This window comes from Mesoplodon mirus (genome assembly GCF_964341445.2).
Source record: "Mesoplodon mirus genome assembly, chromosome: 19".
Taxonomy (NCBI): Eukaryota; Metazoa; Chordata; class Mammalia; order Artiodactyla; family Ziphiidae; genus Mesoplodon; species Mesoplodon mirus.
The window spans coordinates 38,765,897-38,790,696 of NC_138995.1; the positions used below are offsets into that span (position 1 = coordinate 38,765,897).

Genomic DNA, 24,800 nt, shown 5'->3' on the forward strand with positions numbered 1-24,800 from the left:
TGTGCACAAGCTCTAAAACTGTGTGTGTTCTCCGACCAGCAAGCCTACAGGGAGGAATATGTGCGAAGAACTCATCCAAGAGAAAAAGTCAATGGAAAAGTTATTCACAGATCCACTCTAACAGTCTATCAGGCAAGAATATGGTCCGACAATACAATGGAATAACCATTACAATGACAACCGAATAGTCTACCTTCATATAAGAAAGCAGACTCACTAAGTTTTAGAAACTTCAAATGAATTAGACACTTAATACATCTCTGCAAAACCATGTGTACCCTAGTGGCCTCACCTACGTTTTTTAAAAATCCACGTGTGGGAGCCATGGTGGGGATTTTAATTGTTATTACTTTTCTTTATTTTCTAACTTTTCTATATAAATATATATCACTTTCTAATTAAAATATATAAGCATATCTATTTCTATGAATCTGAATTTAAGTTAGAGAAGTGTAAAGAGTTAAAATTTAACGTTCAGTGGATGTTTTTTAACAAGGTAACCAAAAAAAAAAAATCCTCAAGTTTAAAACAAATTAGGAAAAATTGAACTAGATTAATGCTTTGTAACATTCACTGGGGGGCACAGACCCATATGAAAATCTGGTGAAATATCACAGTTTCTCTGCCCAGCAAAACGCACACGTACTCACCCTAGCAGCATTTTTAGGTAATTTCTGTGGTTCAGGTTGAGAACCTGAATTACTGTAACCAGGCCTGGCCCAGCACCTGCAATACCAAGGATGGCCTTGGTTTCTAGGATTTCACATTTAGCCATGGTTCCAACACGGGGACAAGGCTAACGGCTTGTCTACATTGTGTGGAGTGCGGGCCTCGGCAGTCTTTCATTCTAGCGAGTATGCAGGACAGTTCTTGAGCTGCTGATCCCAATTAACATTGACATTTGTTCTGCAGGGCTGTTCCGGATGTGGCCTTCCATGCGTGTGGTGTGATTATAAATACGAAGGAGCTCTAAGCAACTTACCCAAGAACCCATGAAGTGGGTTAAAAACAAAAATCAAATTTATCCTCTGGCGGAAGTCTGAAGGTAAACCAAAAGGTGATGTAACCAACGTCTCTGACTGTTCCACTAGTTCTCCCTTTGCTCCTCCGCTGCGGAAGAGAAAGACTTAGAACTGCATCAATGGACTGTGGGAAGGTATTCTAACAGTAGTGGTAAAAATCACTACCATCTGTCCAGTGCTTCCCAGCCTGCAAAGCGCTTTTACTTTCATTTCTTCTTTTGCTTCTTACCGCTGGCACTCTGGGGGGAAAGCAGAGTGGGTATTATTGTAAGGCAGTCTGAGATTCCGGATCTGCATACTCCACCAGCGGCTTCATGGAGTCACTGTCCTTCCCTGAATACACGGACAGGGCATCCAAGTTGTCCTCCAGCATCTCGCTGGGCGCGTCAGGCATCAGGAGGCTGGGCTCCAGGTCCAAGTGGCTCAGGCCGTCGTACAGCAGGTCTCGTGAGCCAGGCCCCAGATCCCGGTTGAGGGTGTCGCTGCATTTGAGCGCCTGGCTCTCGGGAAACGAAGGGAGGTGCATCTCGGATGGAAGGGTGCCCTTGTCCCCCAGGCTGCACTGGTCCATGGCTCTCCACTACCAGGTCTCAGCCAACAGCTACTCTCTAGACAAGCAAGGCTGTGTAAGGAGTCAGGGAGGAGAGAGCTCTTGGTGGTGTTTATTTCCTGAGAATGAACGAGGAGGAATCACAATTATGAGATGGCAACACACATGGTGGATAGAGCGTGGACTTGGAATTCAAACAGACCTGTATGGGGGTTTGTTCTCGGCCACTTAACAGCCACATGACCTTGGGCAAGTCACTTAAGGTCCATGAGCCCTAGTTTCCTCATCTTTAAACTGAGCATAAGAGTACCTCCATCATAAGAGTGTTGTAAGGAAAAAGCAACCGAAATGTCCATCAACAGACGAATGGATAAAGAAGATGTGGTACATATATACAATGCAATATTACTCAGCAATAAAAGAGAACAAACTAATGCCATCTGCAGCAACATGGATAGACCTAGAGATTGTCATACTGAGTGAAGTAAGTCAGACACAGAAAGACAAATATCATATGATATCACTTATATGTGGAATCTAAAAAAAGGGGGATACAAATGAACTTATTTATAAAACGGAAGTAGAGTCATGGATGTAGAAAACAAATTTATGTTTACCAGGGGATGGTGGGGGGAAGGGATAAATTGTGAGATTGGGATTGACATACACACTACTATATATAAAACAGATAACTAATAAGAACCTACTGTATAGTACAGGTAACTCTACTCAATACTCTGTAATGGCCTCTATGGGAAACGAATCTCAAAAAAGAGTTGATATATGTATATGTATAACTGATTCACTTTGCTGTACACCTGAAACCAACACAACATTGTAAATCAACTATACCCCTACAAAAATTTTTAAAAAAGAAGAAGAAGAAAAAAAAAGATTGTTGTGAGGAATAAATGAAAGGATTTTGGCAACATGGTGGACTAAACTGACCTCTTTCTCCAACTATAAACACATAGAGATATGAGAAAAGACCATTTTTAATACAGAGTCAAGCTCAAGAGACAGGTAAGACCCCAAGTGCCAGCAACAATGAGGAAACTCAAAGCCACAGGTGCGAGCACAAGTTGGCCCAAGGGGAAAGTCAGACTCCAATACAGGGCCTGGAACTGTCATCCAATACGGTGGCCACCAGTCACATGTGGTGATGACACACTTGAAATGTGGCCCCGAATTGAGACCTGCTGTGAGTGTCAAATACACTGGATTTGGAAGACTTAGTACCCCAAATAATTCATTTTCATATTGATTACATGTTGAAATGAGAATATTTCGGATCTACTGGCTTAAATGTAATATGTTATTAAAATTAATTTCATCTACCTCTTTATTTTTTAATGTGGCTATCTGCAAATTTTAAATTATATACATGGCTCATATTATATTTCTCTTAAAGGGCACTACCCTGGAGGCTGGGACCTGAGGTTGTAACAAACACATGGAAAAGGAAACAGGGACTTGAGTTCACAGGCAAGGGAGACCTGGGACCCTGGAAGAGCCAAGCCATCCACAGGAAAACTAAATAAATGAAAGAAAAACACCGCACACAAGCCTTGAAAAGCATCACAAGAACTAGTTCAAAACAGGACGAGAGACAACAAAACCTAGCAGAGAAAAGAAGACACAAGGGGCAAGGACTTTTTTAAAAGAAACAAATGAAACTTCTAGAAATGAAAGACTTTTAAATTTAAAACTCACTGGGAGGGTTAAACAGCAGATAAACAGTGCTGAAGAGACAAATAATGAACGGGCAGAGCAATCTGAAGATAATTCTCCCCCAGAATTCAGTGCAGAGAGAGAAACAAATGGAAAATACAAATGAAGAAGCAAATGCAAAAGCCCAACATATGCCTAAACGGGGTCCTGAAAGGGAAGAGGAGAGGATGGAGAAGACATGGTACCTCAGGATGGCGGAGGGATTTCCAGAACTGCGGAAACACAGGGCTCCAGACTTAAAGATATGATTCTTGAAGGTATATGGTTAATCATGAACAAGCACTGCAAGGCCAGAGCAGGACAAAAAAAAAAATGAATTCACTCCTCGACACACAAGCAGAACTGCAGAACCCTAAAGACCAAGAGAAAACCCTAAAGACTACCAGGAAGACCAGGCAGAGCATTTACAACTTCTCAACAGAAACGAGGCTAGAAGACAAGGACTACCACCACCTGCAGACTGAGGAAAGGCAGGAGTCAGCGCAGAACTCAATGCACAGGAAAACCAGTATTCAAGAGTCTACACAGACTTTTCCAGACAAGGCATAAGACTGTACCTTGTAGACTTTGGCTCAAACACTACCACAGGTTTTGAATCATTTAGTAAAAACAAAAAGAAAGATGAAGATTAACTTCATACTTTAAGTATTCACACTCAAAGAATCTAACCGTAACCGCCAGACAAAAGGAATAAACTATGTAACATGTAAACTAGTAGAATTGATCCTAAAAAGAAAAAGAGAGAAAAGAGTCAAAATATTAAAATCAGAAATTAAAGAAGGGACATCACTCATGATCTTACAAAATTAAAAGGATTGTAAAGGAATACTATAAACAACTGCATGCCAACAAATTAGGCAACTCAGAGAAAAACGGACAGATTTCTAGAAAAGATAGAAATTACCAAAACTGACTCGAGGAAACAGACTATCTGAAAAGACCTATAAGGGTAAAAAGCTTGAATTACTAATTGAAAAACTTCCCACCCATGCCAGCATAGAAACAGTGAAAACAATCTACCTTGTCTGAACTGTGGAAAATAGTAAGGTTTACAGCAACCAAGCAAACACTTATCAAGAGAAAGGTGAATGAACCACCCCCGCTTCCCCACTCTCCAGCTCAGCAGTGATTCTGAAGACAGCACCCCCCTTCTCTTGTGGGTTCCTGGTGTGGGAGGCAGCAGACAGGACCTTGTTCTCAAAGAACTGAGGCTGTCTGTCCTGACCTGTCAAATAGCTGCTGAAGGTCTAATGAAAAGGTGTTGCCTTTGGGAGTTGCCTTCTGAGTTGTGTCTAACTCAGAATTTGCTCAGAGCAGAGAGTGGCCATGGGGAAGGCATTTGTCAAAAACATTCAAGGCAGTCAACCAGTCACTGCAGCCTGGGGCAAAGGATATTAACTGAGGCCGACAACAGACAGCACTGAAAGCCAGGGAGAAAAGCTGGAGAGTGAGATGCTTTGGGGAACAAGGGCTCTGAAAGGGCTCCACACTGGCAGTTTCTTACAAAGCTAAACATAAACAGGGCCTTACCATACCATCCAGCCATCGCACTTCTAGGTATCCACCCCAATAAGCTGAAAACTTATGTCCATACAAATGTTTATAGCAGCTTTATTCATAACTGCCAAAAACTGGAAGCAACCAAGATGTCTCTCAACAGAAGAATGGATAAACGAACTGCGGTACATCATATAATGGGATATTATCCAGCAATAAAAAGCAAAGAGCTATTGGACTTCCCTGGTGGCGCAGTGGTTAGGAGTCCGCCTGCCGCTGCAGGGGACACGGGTTCGATCCCTGGTCCGGGAAGATCTCACACGTCGCGGAGCAACTAAGCCCGTGCGCCACAACTACTGAGCCCACGTGCCACAACTACTGAAGCCCGCGTGCCTGGAGCCCACGCTCCGCAACAAGAGAAGCCACCGCAATGAGAAGCCCGTGCACCGCAATGAAGAGTAGCCCCCGCTCGCCGCAACTAGAGAAGGCCTGCGCACAGCAATGAAGACCCGATGTAAGCTGTAAGCTGCCTGCTGAATGTTGAAGGCCTGTCCCAACACTCACCCAGAGGTCAACTGCAGAGACTGTGAGTTGTCTGATGTGGGGTTTGTTTGTTTTGCTTTGAACATTTAAGGAAATCTCTGTCAAATGTCTCTTTGGACACTTAAGGAAATCTCTGTCAAATCTCAGAAGAGAGACTTCACTGACCACGCGTGACAAAAAATACAGTCTTTCTAAAAATAGCCTAGAGAAGTCACTAAACGAACAAACAATTAGAACCCACACTGGACAACAGCAAAGCCTGGGGTGGAGGTGCGGGGGAGAATCTGATTCCCAGAGGTACCATATTATAATATTCAAAATGTCCAGCTTTTCAACAAAAAGTTATGACGTATGCAAAGTATGGAGAGGGCCATCCATTTCACATAAATGGCATCAAACAATATGCAGACTTTTCTGTCTGGCTGCTTTCCCTAAGCATAGCATTTTCGAGTTTGATCCCCTCCCTTGGGGCACATATCATCACTTTATTCCCTTTTATGGATGAACACTATTCCACTGTGTGGATAGAACACATTTTCTTCATCCATTCATCTGCTGATGAGTATTCGGGTTGTTTCCATTCTGGGCTATCACGCGTAATTCTGTCCATAGCGAGACATTTAATAAACGCTTGACGACTCACTGATAAATCGAGTGGATCCTAGAATAACTGGAGTTTGGGCTAGTTTCCTAGGCCATAGGTTTCGACTGTTTTTAAACCTTTCATGTTGCAATGGAATAGACTAGCTGCAAGTGTAACGTCTGAGTGTCACATTATGTGTCCACCTGTGTGTCTGTGTTAAGTAGCCTACTGAGGGGGCTCAAATTAAAGTTCAGTGCAGGTCTGAAATCCTGTACCAGAACTCCGGGACCCAAGTGAGTTTCAGAATTCACAATCTGAGGGATTCAGAAAGGTAAATCAATGCACACGCCACACTGTAAGTAACCGCCAGTGGGTCCAGGGCAGCACCTGGTGACCAAGTCATTCTTTCTGCATTGAAACCCTGACAGCTCAGAGTAAACAGAATAAATAAAGACAGGAACGAGCAATATGTGAGTTCAGGTGTGGCCACAAAGAGGTCTGAGCCACCTCAGCATTTTCAGAGCTTCTGGGAATTCTAAATTGCAGACAAGGGAATGTGGATGACAGAAGTTTATATTTTAAGGCAAAGTGAATTTCTCTGCCAATTCCAAAGTTTCTTCTACAGTGCTGCTCTAAAGTGTTCCCAGCACTCCAAGGGGAAAAGAGCCCATCTCCTTCACCTCCCGACTATAAAAACAAGCAAATAATATAAAACATAAAGCATTACTTAAAAGGAACATAAAGCAACGTCTTCTAAAGTAAAGCTGTAAGCGTTTTCTCCTGGTCAGGCAGCACACCAAGTGCTCTTCGGGCCTTAATTCACTCACCCCTCGCAACGACCCCGAGGTCGGTTCTATCATTACTCCCACTTTGCAGAGAAGAAAAGGGACTCTGAGAGGGTAAATCATTTGTCCACAGCCACACAACTAACAGGTAGTTGAACCAGATCTTAAACCCAGATTATTATTTTTTTTGTATATATTTTTTTTTGCGGTACGCGGGCCTCTCACTGTTGTGGCCTCTCCCGTTGTGGAGCACAGGCTCTGGACGCACAGGCTCAGCGGCCATGGCTCACGGGCCCAGACACTCCACTGCATGTGGGATCTTCCCGGACCGGGGCACGAACCCGTGTCCCCTGCATCGGCAGGCGGACGCTCAACCACTGCGCCACCAGGGAAGCCCAAACCCAGATATCTTGACTTTAGAGCTTGTGTTCTTACCCGCTGCACAATACTGACTCCCTATAAATTAATCTGTAGACCGCACTGCACCAATTACACTAGAAAACACAAACGGTGCCAGTGGGGGCGGGGTGGAACACAGGATTATGTCTCGGGATTTCCCCAATGCCGAAATCGCCTTCCTTCCAACATACTCCTACAGTCCATAGAACAAACAGGTCCGGTTACAACCTCAGGCAGGCACGCCAGAAGTCCAAAGGCTGGGCTTTGACATTTACATCCTTTTCCAGATAGTAAAACAACACCCCCCCCGCCCCCCCCGCTCAACCAGTACTGAACTTGCTCTTGTTCTGTCAACAGATAAATTCAATTCAACAAGTTTTAGCACCTTCTATGCACAGAGCTCCCGGCTACTCCCTGTAGGGCAGGGTTTCTGGTCCCCGGGAGACATTCCCAAGCGTCCAACTACTCTTTACAAGAATTTTGTAATTTTGTGCTTTCGTTTTGAGAACAATCTAAACAAGAAAATCTGTAGATCTGGATTACTGGATTACCACTTTGTAACCCAGTAATACGACCATTTGGTTTCAATGCCCGGGCTTTGTTTGTGATTGCACTAATGCCACTGACGCTGACTAGGACTACTTTAATTGCCGCAGGCTAATGAGAAGGGGACAGAGGTGGACTGAGCTCATGATAATGCTTTTGGGCTCAACTAAAGCCAGTGGACATCATGGTACAAGTGGAGGTTTTGCTGCAGTTCAAACTGAAAAAGGGATGGGAGATCTGAGATACCACAGGGGCTGTTAAACCCAAAAGGGCCCGGTGTGGCAGTCTGCAAAGTATTTGTTTCAAGGAAGCCGTTAAATTCCAGCAAAATAGCAGCCCTCTCATTAAATTAATGTTTGTAATTTGAGTTACATTAGTTTGGTTGCTTTGTTTCTATTTGATTGGCAAATTGACTGGCTTTATGGTGGCATGAGAGCTGTAAGCTTTAGGAACTTGTGCCTCATTTTAGCATCATTTAGGCCTTGTTTAATTGTTTAAAAAACAGTTTAAGTCAACACTGAGGATCCAAAGAAATTTTTTTTTTCTTTTGAAAAAGGCCTATCGGGGCTTCCATGGTGGCACAGTGGTTGACAGTCTGCCTGCCGAGGCAGGGGACACGGGTTCGTGCCCCAGTCCGGGAGGATCCCACATGCCACGGAGCGGCTGGGCACATGAGCCATGGCCGCTGAGCCTGTGCGTCCCGAGCCTGTGCTCCGCAACGGAAGAGGCCACAGCGGTGAGAGGCCTGCGTACTACAAAATAATAAAATAAAATAAATAAAAATAAAAATAATAAAAAGGCCTATCATTCCACGACTGGTGGGGTAGGAGGAGAAAGAGATTCTCCTGTGAAATGCTACAACCTCGTGGGAAAGTAACCCACCATAGATTCTAGACCGCAGCCATAAATCCACAATTAGGTAAATAATATTTACTGAGGCCTTGTTTGGAGGGAAGGGAGAGAACAATTTCAATATCTACCTGTTCTATAAAAATGTTTTACTCAGCCTGCAGTAAATTTCAATATTTTTCAATTAGTTACCAAGTTGAAAAATCTGTCAGAGTTTCTTTGGACAGAGTATCACCGTCCAAAAGAACTTTCTGAGCTGCTGGAAATGTTCTAAATCTGCATTGTCCAATGACAGCCACTCAGCACGTGCAGTTAATGAGCAGCTAGAAATGCAGCTAGTGCAACTGACAAGAACTGACTAAGTTCTTTATTTTATTGAATTTTAATTAAGTTAGCTACAAATGGCTTGTGGCTACCACCTGGGACACTGCATTGAAAATAAGGTTATCCAAATTCTATTTAAAAACCTGGGGAAAAATATCTGATGCTCTGTCAACACTGAGTCCACAAAGCAACAACTGGCTGGAGCTGAGAAGCCACAGCTGCCTTTAGACACAGCATGCACTCTCCAGTTTGCCACAGTCCTCACCACTCCCTAACCTCTCACACCTGGCCATACCGCTCATCTATATGCCCTGCCCAGCCCCTCGAGACATCTGAATTTATGACACGGATTTGTGCCGTTGCCCTGGACCACCTTCTCTTCACTCGGCTTTACCAAATGAAACGCTTCCAAATAAGACCGAAACGCCCCCTCTACTGCAGAGAATACTCCCAACATAACTAAGTCTGAGATTATTTCCCCCTCCTCTGAACTCTGATAAGCACTTGTCTGAAAATCCATGTAACACTCATCCTGAATGGCTTCAAATTTTAATTATCTTTCAGGTTCTTCTATTTTCCCACGGACTATAAGCTCTAGGATGACTTTGACTCTACCTTATGTGTCTATACTTCTTATAGCATCTTGCTGGTCACAGCACTCTGATCAAAGAAGGCTCTCAGCATCCCTTTCCTTATGAGTGACAGGATTCCATTGGGCCACCTCTCTTCCTCTTTGAGCAGCCCTAACCTGTTGGTGTGTCAGCTTTGCCACCTCCCCCTCCCCACCAAGAGCCACCTTCTCTTCCTCTCTGTGCATCAGTGTTACCAGGGAGACAGTGATCATGTCTCAGTAACATCAGGTTGTTGGGAGCTGGGAGGTAGGAGAGACTTGCAGCTTTTACCCCGCCGATGCCAATTCTTTCCTTATTTTCCCACTCCAAACATTGTTGTAAACTACAGGCTTCTTTTGTTTAACCTACACAGGGTTTTAAAAAATTGGATCAAAAAAAAAAGAAAAGAAAAAAAAATTGGATCAGATTGCCTGAATACCCCAAAAATAAAAAATAAATAAAAATTGGATCAGCCACCAACATTTTTTTTAATGGGGAGATTACACCTAGAGATATGGCTTTCTGGCTTCTCTTGAAAATGATTAGATTTGATATTCCCGGATAGGTAATAATAGGATAGAGTGAGGGACAACGGCCATCTCTGGATGGGGCAATGGCCTCCAGGTCCCACAGTCCCCACTTACCTTCCAGCCTGGCCCCCATAATAACCACCATCATAAGACTAAGAATAGCAGCAAAGATTTACCAAAGCGTTATCATGTTTCAAGCATCACTGCAATCACTTATATATCACTTCATTTAATTCCCACAACATCCCTTTGAGGCATAAACTGTATTATTGACCCGATTTTATGGATGAGGTGAATAAAGTCCACACAAGTTAAGTAACTTGTCCCAAATCAAGCTTAGCATTCAACCCTGGGAAGTCTGACTTCAAAGCCCTCACCCTTAACCACTCACTCTGCTGTGATTCCACGCTTGACGCTGGGATTCCTGCCCTATACTCTGCACTTACATTCTTCAGTTGAACAACCAAGGAAAACTCCTCCTCTAGCCATGGAACCAATATATAATTTTAACCGTAAGTTTCACTCATTTCCTCTGATCGCTCATTTAAAAAGCAGATATAAAGCTTATGCTGGAAAACAGAACGACATAGAGGAATCAGAAGGCTATGATTGCACTTGCCAGAGAGACTTCTTACATAGAATTAACTAAACGAGGAAAAGAGACATCAAAGTTTCTCACTCCACAAGCTCTTCCTACCAGAAAATGCAGACAATCGTTAAAATCTAGAATAGACATTTTCGTAGTGAGGACAATGAGAGGACCCCCGGGGTCCTCGAGAGTCTTTCACGGAGTCTCTGAGGTCAAAATTATTTTCATAACAATATTTAGATGTTATCTGCCCTTCCCATTCAGTGAAACTTTCCAGGGGCTACAGGACTTATCTCAAAAGGCTGAATGCAGAAGCAGATATAAGACTCCAGATCACTCTAAAAATGTAAAACGGGACTTCCCTGGTGGCACAGTGGTTAAGAATCCGCCTAACAATGCAGGGGACACAGGTTCGAGCCCTGGTACGGGAAGATCTCACATGCCACAGAGCAACTAAACCCGTGAACCACAACTACTGAAGCCCATGTGCCTAGAGCCCGTGCTCTGCAACAAGAGAAGCCACTGCAATGAGAAGCCTGTTCACTGCAATGAAGAGCAGCCCCCGCTCACCATAACTAGAGAAAAGCCTGCGCACAGCAACAAAGACCGAACGCAGCACCCCCCAAAACGATGCCACTATTCTTGCTAAATTTTTTATCTTCTGAAATATAGTTTTTTAATTAAAATGTCAATTATGTTAATATATAATGGGTTTACTATTGCTATTTTTAAATGAATTAATTTTTAAAAATTTATGTTTAAACTTTTAATACAGCAAATATCAGCAGATACAGTTCACATGCACAAAAATACCCTGAGGTCTTCAATAATTTTTAAGTGTAAACGGGTCCTAAGATAAAAAAGTCTGAGAACTGCTGCTCTGAAGAGAAAAAGTCCAGCATGGCCGCATGGGTCCAAATAGGTGTGTATATGTGTCTAACCTAAAACCAAAATTCCAAACTGGTGGCCAGTAACATGTTTTGCAAGCTCCCACACCTTGGTGTGGTCTTTAATAAGGTCTTTAAATACTTATATTTAAATACTTTAATAATTTAAAATTTAATAATTTTAATAAATATATTAAATATTTAAATAAAGGTCTTTAAATACTTATTAAATTGGTTGTCAACATTTTTTTTTTTTTTTTTTTTTTTTTTTGCGGTATGCGGGCCTCTCACTGTTGTGGCCTCTCCCATTGCGGAGCACAGGCTCCGGATGCGCAGGCCCAGCGGCCATGGCTCACGGGCCCAGCCGCTCCGCGGCAATATGGGATCCTCCCAGACCGGGGCACGAACCCGCATCCCCTGCATCGGCAGGCAGACCCTCAACCACTGCGCCACCAGGGAGGCCCGGTTGTCAACATTTAAAGATCAAAAAGCTTCACATAAAGACAGTGTTCTGGTTTCTTCTGGAAAAAAAAAAAAAAAAAGAAAGTAAAAGTTCTGGCAACACTGCCCCGACATTTCCACTTGGCCATTTCCACTGGCTGGCATCGCTTAGATAGGGAACACAATCTTAGGTTTGCCAGTCTGGGCCTTTACCTGCCCATCCCCTGCAGGTATCTAAGTTGCTGAGCTAGAGGGAAAAAAAGGGTTTCTTTGCAATAAATGATAAAACATACACCAATCGAATAAATGTCTGCATTCCTACAGAGCAGTCAACATGTACGAGAAATAACCCTTTCCCTCATCTGACCTCCCAAAGCAGCAACTTCTAATGGTTTCACCATTGGTACAGAGACCCTTGCATTGATGAGAAACCCTTCTGCGAAAGAAAGGAATCCATCTGACAAAGTGGATGTCCTCAGACAAATGCAAAGGGAGGAAACTCACCAGGAGAAGTGCGAGTGAATGAAAGAACCTCGAGGGAACAGGAGGGCCCAGTTTAGGTCGCACAGTGAAGGGGGTTCAGGTGACAGACCATTAGATATTTCCTCCTGGAATGCTGGATAATCAATTCGGGACACTCATCCAACTTCTTTTGCCCTGAAAGCAGGTGGTGGAAAGGCAGGGGCAATCAGAACTTGGGTCGCCAAAGCAAGGGCACAGGTGTAAAACTGGGGGAGATTGGCAATTTGGGGAAGAAAGAAGAAAGCAATACTGAACTGGGGAGATCTAGGTAGGAAAAGGGATTTTGTTGTTAGAGGAGTTATCTTCTTTCTTTCCGTATTTTTCCTCCCTCGGGAAGGAACCTGGAGAGCTTTGCTGGGAGAAGCCTAATAGGGGTGGAACTGGTGAGGAAAAGGGGTTTTCGATGGAGAGTTGGGGAAGGCGGTTGGAAAAATAAGTATTAGACGAGAGAGAAAATGGAAGGACTGAGCTGGTTGGTTATCAGTGGAAACATCTTCCAAACAGGGGGACTCTTGGTGGGAAGAAAGAATTTTTGCTGGAAAGTGATCCTCAATGCAGGAGAAATCTGGGAAAGAAAAAATAATTTCTTTGCTAGAGGAAGCTCCTAAAAGGAGCGGGAGGGGCGTAATCAAGGAGTCTGGGAGGGCTCTTTGGTTTTGCTGGAAGATCCTAAAAGGAAACAAATCTGGGTCCCCTAAAGGAAGGGGGTCTCTTCAGAAGGAAAGGAGATTTTAGCACCAGGGGCCTAGAAAGCAGAGGGCGAATGCAAGGCCGACATGCGGAAAGTGCGGAGGTCGGGTAGGGCCCGCGGCGCGAGCTGGGGAGCTGTGAGGGGGCAGTTGGGGCCTCGGGGGCGGGGCGGGATAGGAAAGAAAAGTCGGCCCGGGCCTCTAAGGAGAGTCTTCTCCAAGGGGGAAGGGGCTGCGGGGATGCAGACGGTGCGTGACGCGGTGCGAGGGGCACCCGCCGCGCCTGCTGCGCCCCTCGAAAGGGAGATTGGGCCCCCCTGAAGAAGAAATATAAACGCATTCGATTTTAAAAGGGGGGAGGGGTTGAAGAATGAGGAAGGGGCGGGAAAGGACGGGGTAGGGAGGAAGGGGAGGGGGGCAGGGGCAGCAGCAACCGGGTTTTACCCGACCCTGGGGTCTCGCGCGCCGGGCCTCGTGCCTTGCGGGCCTGCCGGCAGCCGCCGCCTCCCCTTCGCCGCCCGCCGGCCGGCCGCAGCCGGGCCCGCTCCTGGGGCTGCCCGCTCACCCGCAGCGCAGGCGCGCGTGCGTGGCCGCTCGCCGCCTCGCAGCGCCCGAGCTTCCGGCGCGTGCCGCCCGGCCGCGCATGCTCTGAGGCTATTAGGCCGGCGCCGAGGGGCGGGGCCCCGCGGGGGGCGGGTCTTGGCGTGGTCAGGTGACCAGTGGCGGGCGGGAAAGGAGGCGGTTGGTCGCCATTTTGGAAGGAGGGCGGTTGAAGGCGGGAGAGTGTGAAGGGGCAGCGGGAAAGGAGCTGCGTGGGGCGGGGCCGGCCCCCCACGACCCACACACCGAGGCCGAGAGCCGGGCAGCTCCGGCCATTGTTCCTTGAGACGCAGCATGGGGAGCTGCGGCTCCCCGCGGGCCGCTCTGAGCTGCAACCTCCCGCGATGCAGAGGAGGGTGTTGAGAGTAGGGGCCGCCCTCGCATTGTCGTGGGGCCGAGCGAGGCAGTCCCCCGTGCTCCCGAGGGGCCACCGAGGCCTTCCTGGCAGTGGGTTGGGAAGATGTGGGGCTGCAGAAGCACAAAGCGGGACGCGATCTGCTCCGCCTTTCTTTAAGCAAACCCTGAACCACCTGTGGGTCCGGCTATGTCCTGAGCTGTGCCGCCGGACAGAGGGAAACCGGGAAGAGCAATGGTCCGGGGTGGAAGGTGGGGGCGTGCTGATCGGCCAAGAAGTCTGAACCGTGGAATGACTTAGAAAGGGAATTCATTCCTTAGAAATTGCGCACTGAAAACCTATGGAGACAGCAGATTTGTGGTTGCCTGGGGGCGGGAATGGGTATCGACTAGTAAACAAACTCGAGGGGATCTGATTGGGGTGATGGAAATATTCTGAAAGTGGGTTGTAGCAATGGCCGCACAACGTGGTGACTTTACTAAAAATCCTTGTATTTTACACTTCAAATGGGTGACTTTCATGTAACTTCTATCCCAATAAAGTTTTGATGTTTGAAAAAATTGATCCCTGGGGTAGGTAGAGCAGAGAGGAGAGGAAAAGGACTGGCATTCCACTTTTGGATTCCTTCATTCAACAAATATTGTTTATGGAGTTTCCGTTTTGTTCTGAAATACCGCAGTATATGAGTCAAACATCCCTGCTCTGGTTTATGTTCTAGAGCAACGCTGTCTGGTAGAAATAGAATACAAGCCCCAAGTGCCAGTCACAAAGTTTTACATTTCCTGGTAGGCATATTTTTTAAAGGTTAAAAAAAAGTGAAATTAACTTTAATAATACAATTTAACCCTAAATGTTATTTCAACAGGTAATCAATACAAAAATTTTTAATGAGATAATTTACTTTGGGGGAGACTTTACAATCTGGTGTATATTTTACATTTACAGGACATGTCAGTTCAGACCAGCCACATTTCAAAGGCTCCATAGCCCAATGCAGCTAATGGCTTTGGTACTGAAGAGCAAGCATACCTTTAGTGGGGGACAGGCAAATACATTTAGAATGCAATGTGGTTATCCTTTTTGGAAAATGTAAGGAAAGAAGGTAGAGACTGTCCGAGGATTCTATTTTATATAGGTCAATAAAAGCCTCTCTGGCAAAGTTACACTGAGCAGAGACTGGAAAGCCATGAGGAAGGGAGCTATAAAAATATCTGGGGGAGGAGCAAGTGCAAAGGCCCTGAGGCAGGAAGAGGTGGGATCCATTTGAACAGCAGTGACCAGTGTGGTTAGAACGATGTGAGTAAAGGAAAGCGTAAACTAGGGGCATATTATGTAGGGCCTTGTAGGTTATGCAAAGACAGGGATTAAAAACCTGCCTTCGTTTTAGGAGGGATTCTTCATTTATATAGCAAACACTAAAAAATACTGAGTTTCAGCAGTGTGATCTCTTGGTGGAAGAAATGAGGACCCTGGCCAATGGGTAGATGAGAGTTTAAAGAACAGGACTTAAGCTCCTGAAGGACACTGACATTTTCCTGTCCTTTGACAAACATTGATCACTTTAGGGACAGAGACAAGATCCTTGCAACACCTAACACAAAGTAGCATTCAGAAATTATTTTAGAAGACTACAAGTTAATGCGACAGCCCAATGAACAAATAAAAGATATGAAGAGGCACTTCCTACAAGAGGAAACATAGGAAAAGGGGCCTAATTGTAGCAAGATTTTAATGCAAATTAAAACCACAGATATTAGGTCACACCCACCAGTTTGGCAAATTTGTACCTTTTTTCTATCACGCAGAGCAAGGGGAACTCACAGTACTGGTCATGGGTAAACTTGGTACAATCACAGTGGAGTACAAATTGAAGATATTGAATAAAATAAAAGATGTGATGTGTCCCATGCCCCAGCAATCCAGGGATTGACAGTAGAGAAACTTGCTCATATGCACTAGGAGATGTGCACAAGAATAGTCATAAGCAGCAAGGTTTGTAATAAAAACAAACAAAAAAACCAACTTGGATTGGATGATTCTGGAACAGAAAAAGGACATTAGTGGAAAAACTAGTGATATCTTAAAGACTGAAATTCAATGCAGGGGACACGGGTTTGAGCCCTGGTCTGGGAGGATCCCACATGCCGCGGAGCAACTAAGCCCGTGTGCCACAACTACTGAGCCTGCGCTCTAGAGTCCGCGAGCCACAACTACTGAGCCCACGTGCCACAACTACTGAAGCCCACGCACCTAGAGACTGTGCTCTGCAACAAGAGAAGCCACCGCAATGAGAAGCCTGAGCGCCGCAACCAAGAGCAGCCCCCGCTCGCTACAGCGAGAGAAAAGTCCGCGTGCAGCGACGAAGACTCAACGCAGGCAAAAAAGAAAAAAAAAATTAAATTATTGATGAAAGTTAAACTAAAATTCGGTAGTCACATTAAACTTAAATGTTAGTGATTAGATTATCCTTTTTTACTAAATTTTGATTAAAATGTAGTAAATAAAAGTAAACAGTGAATTAAAATTAAATTTTAAATTATAAAATTACATTTTCTGCAGATGATGTTTTACAATTTTAATTCTACAATGAAAGGAATTCATGCAACATGTGTGTGAAGGTACCAAATGCAGGGCCTGGTGCATGGGAGATGCTCTGATGGGTGAGTTTCGAGGTAGGACGTGAGCTCAGGCTTAGAAGCTGGGGATGCTAACCTCTTGCCAGAGACCACACGCCATGGTGGAAGGAGCATGAGCTCTGAATCAAATATTTATCAGAAGCAGCAGCATCCCTGCCATGTGCCAGGCACTGTTTGAAGCCCTTTACATATATTAACTCACTTGAATCCTTATAAGCACCCTATGAGGCAGATAGTATTCTTATCCCCGTTTTCCAGATGAGTAAACTGAGGCACAGAGACACTCATCGAATCAATGGAGGAGTCAGGATCCAAAGACCTGGATTTGAACCCAGCCTAACCCACAAGCTATATGGCCTCAGTCGAACCTCAGTTTCTGCCCCACAGATTGAGGACAGCGACCCACTGTGTTGGAGGTCACAAAGAGAAAATGGGAATACTTGGAAGAAAGCCCTCACTGAATCCTAACATATGCTGAACATATGTGAATGGTTAAAGAGCCAGGAGGGAGGCTGGCAGTCCTGGCAGGGAAGAAGGCAGGAGCAAAGGTACTGAGGCCTCACCTTGAAGGCCGGGCCAGTATGGCTGTGTGGAAGTTGCTACAGGAGATGGGGAGTGAGGTGTGTTTGTGCCTGAATCCTGGATGCCTCCTGGAGCAGCCTTCTTCCTTCTGGTGCTTAGTGAGTGTGCCACTTGGTGGCCACAGGGCAGGGCACTCTTCTGGTAATGCTGGTTCCCATGGGTGGGGGCAGTGTGACTCTGAGGGGGGTCAGCTCCTTGGGTCAGGGCCTCCCACCCTGAAGACATGTCCCATTATCTCCGGTGGAGTCTCAGAACTCCCCCCAAACCCCCAGAGAAAACTCACCTCAATTTAGGAAAGCGAAATAGGTTGTAGAACTGGAAAGGACCAGAGATGTCATCTGGTCCAACCCTTTCAATATACGCAGATCAGGAGACTGAGGCCCAGAGAGGGCAAGGGACTTGCCTAAAGTTACACAGCAAGTCAGTGGCAGAAACAGGGCCCGATGCAGCTATCTTGACTCCTGGACCTGTGCTTTTTCCTCTCCCCCAGGTTTGTGTATGGGAGTATCTGGGTATTCACATGAATTGAACAGATGGGAGCAGGGGAGGGGAGCTGCCAGCCATATTGCACTAAAGGAGAATTGGGTTGTGCTTGCCTTGACAGTAAACAACAACCGCCATGCTATTAAATTATTTTTAAGTTTGACATTCAGCCATTTTACTGAATAAATGATTCAACCAAGTATTTCCTAAGTCTCTACTATATCTCCAGTAAGCTAAGCACCAAAGGAGATTATAGACAAAGACCCAAGAAATTGTCCCACCTTGTTAGGTCTTAATGTTTTTGTCCCCCCCCTAAATTCATATGCTGAAACCTAACTCCCAATGTGATGGTATTAGGAGGTGGGCCTTTGAGATATGATTAGATCATGGGGGTAGAGCCCTCATGAATGGGATTAGTGCCCTTTTAATTTATTTTTTATTAAAATTTTTTTATTGAAGTATAGTTGATTTACAATGTTGTGTTAGTTTCAGGTGTACAACAAAATGATTCATATATATATATATATATGTATATATATATATATATATATATATATATATATAATGTTCTTCTTCAGATTCTTTTCCCTTGTAGGTTATTACAAAATATTGAGTATAGCTCCCTGTGCTATACAGTAGGTCCTTGTTCATTATCTATTTTATATATAGTAGTGTGTACATGTTAATCCCAAACTCCTGATTTATCCCTCTCCTTTCCCCTTTGGTAACCATAAGTTCGTTTTCTACGTCTGTGGGTCTCTTTCTGTTTTGTATGTAAGTTCATTTGTATCTTTTTATTGACTCCACATATAAGCAGTATCGTATATTTGTCTTTCTCTGTCTGGCTTACTTCACTTAGTATGATAATCTCTAGGCTCATCCATGTTTGGAGGCGATTAGATCATGGGGGTGGAGCCCTCATGAATGGGATTAGTACCGTTTTAAAAGAGACCCTAGAGAGCTCCCTCACCCCTTCCGCCATGCGATGTTATAGCAAAAAAAAAAAAACCCAGCTGTCCATGAGGAAGCAATATCACCAGACATTGAATCTGCCGGCACCATGATCTTGGACTTTCCAGCCTCTAGAACTATGAGAAATACATGTTTATTGTTTATAAGCCACCAGTTTGTAGTATATTTGCTATAGCAGCCTGAATGGACTAAGACACACCCTTTCCAGCTTCACAATTGTTGTCAGATAAGGTTGGAGAAGTAAAAAGAGCCACATAAAATAATAAAGAACAATGATCAAGGTTAGGATTGGCCATGATTAAAAATAACACTAGGCAAGTCTTTGCTGTACTCTGCCACACCTCCATCATCTTATAAGTGCATTTGTCCTTCAGTATCTTCTAGATGGACACCATCTCTTTTTATCTTTGAGTCTCCTGCAGTCAAACATTTAACAAATATTGAACACCTGCTCTGTGCCAGAATACCGCAGTAAACAATCAGACAATCTCCCTGGTCTCATGGAATTTATGTTCTTGTGCAGAAGACAAGCAATAAACAAGGAAAGAGATAACAAGTTAACTCCAAAATGAGGTGAGAGCTATGAAAGAAATGAACACGACAGTGTGATAGAGAGGGTCTGGGTGCTTTAGAACCTGGCTGTTCAAAGCACGGTACCCAGACCAGCAGCATCAACAGCTCGTTAGAAATGCAGAAGCTCAGGCCCTATCCCAGACCTCCTAAGGCAGGAATTGTTGCATTTTAGCAACATTCCCATGGGATTCATGTGTACCTTGAATTTTGAAAAGAACTGCCTTAGACGCATGATCCACGAAGACTTTTCAGAGGAGGTGGCATTTGAATGGAGACCTGAAGGTTAAGAATCAGGCTGTCAAGCAGAGGTCTGGAGCAAGAATTCCAGGCAAAGGGAACTTCAAGTACAAAGGTCATTATACCAAGTAGAGGTCTGAGGAGCTCAAAGAGGACCCGTGTGGCTATGGCAAGCAAGTTGAGGATACTGATGTGGTTAAAGAAGTGGCTGAGGGCCAACCAGAGCCTGGTGGGCCCTAGAAAGGAGTTTGGATAGCATGTGAAATCAACAGAATCCACTGAAGAGCTATATGCGAAGAGAGACACAATCTGATGGGCATTTACAAAAATGTCCCTCTGGGCCTGAGGGACTTCATACTGTGACAACTTAGCTAAGCTGGAACCACATTTCTCAGAATTCCCTTCCATATATGGTCTGGGTTAGGCTTGGCCAGAGGAGAAATCCACACAACATTAAGATTCATTCAGTGATTTTTTATTTTTATTTTTTTTTCGGTACGCGGGCCTCTCACTGTTGTGGCCTGTCCCGTTGCGGAGCACAGGCTCCGGATGCGCAGGCTCAACAGCCATGGCTCACGGGCCCAGCTGCTCCGCGGCATGTGGGATCTTCCCGGACCGGGGCACGAACCCGTGTCCCCTGCATCGGCAGGTGGACTCTCAACTACTGCGCCTCCAGGGAAGCCCCTCATTCAGTGACTTTTATCTAATGTTAATCCATGTTCAGATTTCCCAATCATCGTGCAAATATCTCACCTTAATAATATTAAGATGAATAATATTCCACGTGACAATTAGAGCTGTCCTAAGGTTGATCATACATAATTGCAAAAAAAAAAAATTGTTAGGGATGGCAAACAGCATCTTCCAGTGGTTTCTCCCCTTGGAGTGACCAGATTTTACACAACCAGCCCTAAACGGAATGGTGTGATGGGAAATGCACATCTCATGCCTGGAGATTGTGAATGAATTGACAAGCCCATGACAAGGGCATTGTTTGGTTTGAAAGCTTCCCCAGGTGGTCCCAGCATGCATCCTGGTTTGGGAATCACTGCTGTGGCTGCAGGAAAACCTGCCTGTCTCAGAAGTCAAATCCTCACCATGCTCTCCCTGGCATGTTGGTGGATAAAGCTGCCCCTGGGGTCCTCTCCGCCTCCCACCACTGCCTGACCTGCATGCAGACCACCTGCTTTTTTCAACAGGTCATGACAGTGCTTCTGATACTGGGATCAGGAAGGTCATCTGGTCACCGAAACTTTGGAAGGCGTGAGAATGCTTAGGAAGCCCAGGCAGAAAAGGAGAGTCAAGGGGTCGGGGGGGTGGGATGAGGGTGGGGTGCCCGGATTTGCACTCGGAAAAGTGCAGGCATTTGAGGAGAAGTCAATCAGTGAGGACACTGCAAAAGAAGAACCAGAGAAGTGGAAGGAAAACCATGAAAAATTAAGCCCTGGTGAAGCGAAGGAAAAAGATGCTCTCCAGAAGGAATGAGGGGTCCACCCTGGCCACCGGTTTCTGCTCTCCACCCTGCTTTCCTTTCCTCACATTCATCCCTTGAGTCACTTCCTTCAAGCATCCTCAAAGCCCATGCCCCTCACAATCTGCAGTAGGCACGTTGCCAAACTCCGCCATCTGCCCCCCAAGCCAGCTGAACACAGCCAAAGGAAACCACCCAGCCAGCCTGGCATGTTTTACCTGAATCACAGAAATCACAGACCTCAAGGGGGCACAGGGCACTCTCTCTGTGTCTCTGGGGAGCTTGCTTTCACTCCATCACAATAGGACTGTTTCCTTCCAGGCCTCCCACCCACCCACCCCTGCCATCCAGCTGATGGCCATGTCCCGTGCTTCTCTGTGCAAACTGAACCCGACAGTAGGGAACCCCCTCATTGCCTAGCCCGAGAGCCCAAGCCCCCTCATTTTCCCGTTGGTTACCAGTCCCGCAACCCTTGGGTTCCATCCTGTTTCTCAAGGACTGAAGTTATTTCCTTTCTTCTTTCCCTTCTTTCCTTCCTTCCCCATTTCCTCTTCTGCTGCTGCTTCTACTTCTCCTCCTTCTAACTCTCCTCCTCCTCCCCGCTTCCTGTACAATCTGGCCCCATGCCAGCTGCTGCAATCCTTTCTAAAAGGCAGATGGGGACCCTCCACCTCTTGGCGGGAAGAAGGGTCACAGTACTGAGGACAGATTTAGCTGCTACTGTCTTGTCTGAATGTGTTTAGGTGGTGACTGTTAGCTCCCTCCGTAGTAAAGGAATCTCTTCTCCTTGGCGAACAGCAATCTGAGACGTGATGCTTTGAGACCGTGTGAGCATCCTGCACCCCACCAACCTTTCCCCAGGGATGTTGGCATGTCATTCTGCCTTTCGCCTGGAACAACGTTTCCCAGCAGTTGACCACGTCAGAGATGATAGCAGCCTGACGTCAAGTAGTCAGAATGGAGATGGACAAAGATGATGACTCTCGGTTTAATTGCAATGAAATCAATCCCTCACTGTGTAACTAATGACTAAGTACGCATCTCTTTTGCTCATTCCATGAGGATGGGGGCCATGCAGGTCTTGGTCACTGCGTCTCCAGTACCTAAGAGGACCTTCCAGTAACAATAATATAAAAGCACCAGGTAGTGTTCTAGCACTTCACATCCACTCCCTCTTTGAGCAAGGAGGGTTGCTGCTATGCCCATTGTACAGATGAGGAAAATGAGGCACAGAGAGGAGACTAACTTGCTCAAGGCACAGAGCCAGTAGGTGGCAGAGCTGGGATATGAACCTGGAAGCCTCATTCCAGAGCCTGCACTCTTCGATATCATACTCTCTGGCTTCAGAATGAAGCTGCAGGGCTTCCCTGGTGGCGCAGTGGTTAAGAATCTGCCTGCCAATGCAGAGGACACGGGTTCGAGCCCTGGTCTGGGAAGAGCCCACATACCACAGGGCAACTAAGCCCGTGCGCCACAACTGCGGGGCCTGCGCTCTAGAGCCCACGAGCCACAACTACTGAAGACCACGTGCTTAGAGCCCGTGCTCTGCAACAAGAGAAGCCACCACAGGGCTGTTCACCACAACGAGGAGTAGCCCCTGCTCGCTGCAACTAGAGAAAGCCCGCGCACAGCAGCAAAGACCCAATGCAACCAAAAAAATAGAAATAAAATAAATAAATTCAAAAAGAAGAAAGAAAGAAGCTGCAGTGCCACTCTGGAAAACAGTATGGAGGTTCCTCAGAAAACTAAAAGTAGAATTGCCGTATGTTCCTGCAATCTCTTTCCTGGGCATATATTTGGAGAAAACCATAATCGAGAAGATACATGCACCCCAGTGTTCATAGCAGCACTATTTATAATAGCCAAGACATGGAAGCAACCTAAATGTCCATCGACAGATGAATGGATAAAGAAGAGGTGGTGTCAATACATATACACGATGGAGTACTACTCAGCCATAAAAAGAATGAAATAATGCCATTTGCAGCAACATGGATGGACCTAAAAGTGATCATACCAAATGAAGTCAGACAGAGAAAGGCAAATACCATAAGATATCACTTATGTGTGGAATCTAAAATATGACCCAAATGAACCTATCAACAAAACAGAAACAGATGCACAGACATAGAGAACAGACCTGTGGTCACCAAAGGGGAGGGGGAGTGGGGGACGGAAGGATTGGGAGTTTGGAATTAGCAGATGCAAACTATTATATAGGGGATGGATAAACAACAAGGCCCTACTGTAGAGCACAGGGAGCTATAGTCAATACCCTGTGATAAACCATGAGAGTTTATCACAAAAGAATGTGCAAAAGAATGTATATATGACTGAATCACTTTGCTGTACAGCAGAAATTAACACAACACTGTAAATCAACTATACTTCAATAAAAAAAGAAATCCTTTGAGACTATAATAATAAAGATATTCTCCTTAAACAAAACAAAGCAAATAACAGAAGAAACTGCAGTAAAAATTTATTGAATGAGTTAACTCTGCAGGGTGTGGAGAGGATGGGGGGTGGGGAGTTTGGGAAATGTGTTCCAGGTCATTTCAGCTCCCTCTACTTCAAATCCTTTAAAGGGGGACTTTTATCTCGTTTGCTGGGTTTTTTTTCAACGATGGGAAACGTCCAGCCTTCACAGAATGCGTTTTCTGAGCACGAGTAGCACTGGGCCAGCCTGGCAGATGGGTCCCTGCTCTGCCATGCCAGGTCCTTTAGGGCACAAGGCTCCAAGATTCCAAAGTGCAGCTCCTTCCATGAAGAAAAAAATTCAAGTGTGTCCTATGTCTGAGGCCACCCAGGATATTCATTTTCCTAACAGAAAACTCCAGATTCACAGATACTGTCCCTTCCTTAACCAAAGTCGTTGAAGTTTCCCTGTGTGGGGTCCAGAAAAGAGGAAAGGGTGTAACAAAGGCAATTTGGCCAAAGCCATCTTTGCGCAGGTGACGTGGGTGGCTGAGGAGGAAGTGTGCTTCTCTCCCTTCCACTAGTACCTCTCACCTTATTTCCTGAGATTCAGCAAGATCATCAACTGCTCTGAAATCAAGACCATTGTTCCTTGATTGCAATGATAATCATAGCTCTCACCAAAACATGGTCCAAGTTTCAAAGCTGTTGTTCTTTGTCCCTGCCATTCTCTCTTGAAATGTTAATTCAGCATCCCTGGAAGGGACATATTTTGTATTATTAGCAGCAAGCTACAAGCTGAATATCAGAATAAGAGTTTCAAGAGGAAGTTGTTGAGGGAAAGGTGAGAGATAATTTTGGATTTCTTTTGTCATTCAATAAATACTAAAATACTGGGTGTTGGGGATGCCCACACGTTCATCCTAGTGCTTAGCCTCTCCTTTGTATCAGTTAGCTACAGCTGTGTAAGAAACCATCTTGAAATTTAGTAGCTTAACACAACAACTTTTTCTTTTTCTCTCACGTGTATTTGGGTCGTCTAGACAGTTCTGCTAATCTGGGTCAGGCTTGGCTGACCTTGGCTGGTTTCACTCGTGAACCTGCCATCATCCTCTGGCAGGTTAACTAGAGGCTGGCTGGTTTCGAATTACTTCAGCTGGGATGACTCAGTTCTTCTTTACCTCTCCCCCACATCCCTCCAGCAAGCTAGCCCAGGCATGTTCTCATGGCAAAGGTGGAGAAGAAGAGAGAGAAGAGAAATACTCTGAGCCTCTTAAGGCTTAGCCTTGGAATTTGTGCACTCCTGCTGTATTCTACCGGCTAAAGCAAGTTGTAAATTTCAGTTCAGGGGATGGGAAAAGAGACTCCGTCTCTC

General features: G+C 45.3%; 1 protein-coding gene and 1 pseudogene across 2 annotated transcripts in view; one reads left to right on the top strand and one right to left on the bottom strand.

The window, feature by feature from the left end:
* Positions 1-1,272, top strand: part of LOC309794497 (BRD4-interacting chromatin-remodeling complex-associated protein-like) — an 83,284-nt gene extending 82,012 nt beyond the window's left edge. The window contains exon 5 of the transcript XR_014292102.1: positions 913-1,272. The gene's annotated coding sequence lies outside the window, so the exon portion shown is untranslated. The remainder of the gene's footprint in view (positions 1-912) is intronic.
* The window catches only part of LOC309794498 (zinc finger protein 541-like), a 29,052-nt pseudogene extending 23,278 nt beyond the window's left edge, over positions 1-5,774 (bottom strand). The window contains exon 1 of the transcript in view: positions 1,287-5,774. The product of the transcript in view is annotated as a zinc finger protein 541-like (transcript). The remainder of the gene's footprint in view (positions 1-1,286) is intronic.
* Between the last annotated feature and the right edge of the window lie 19,026 nt (positions 5,775-24,800).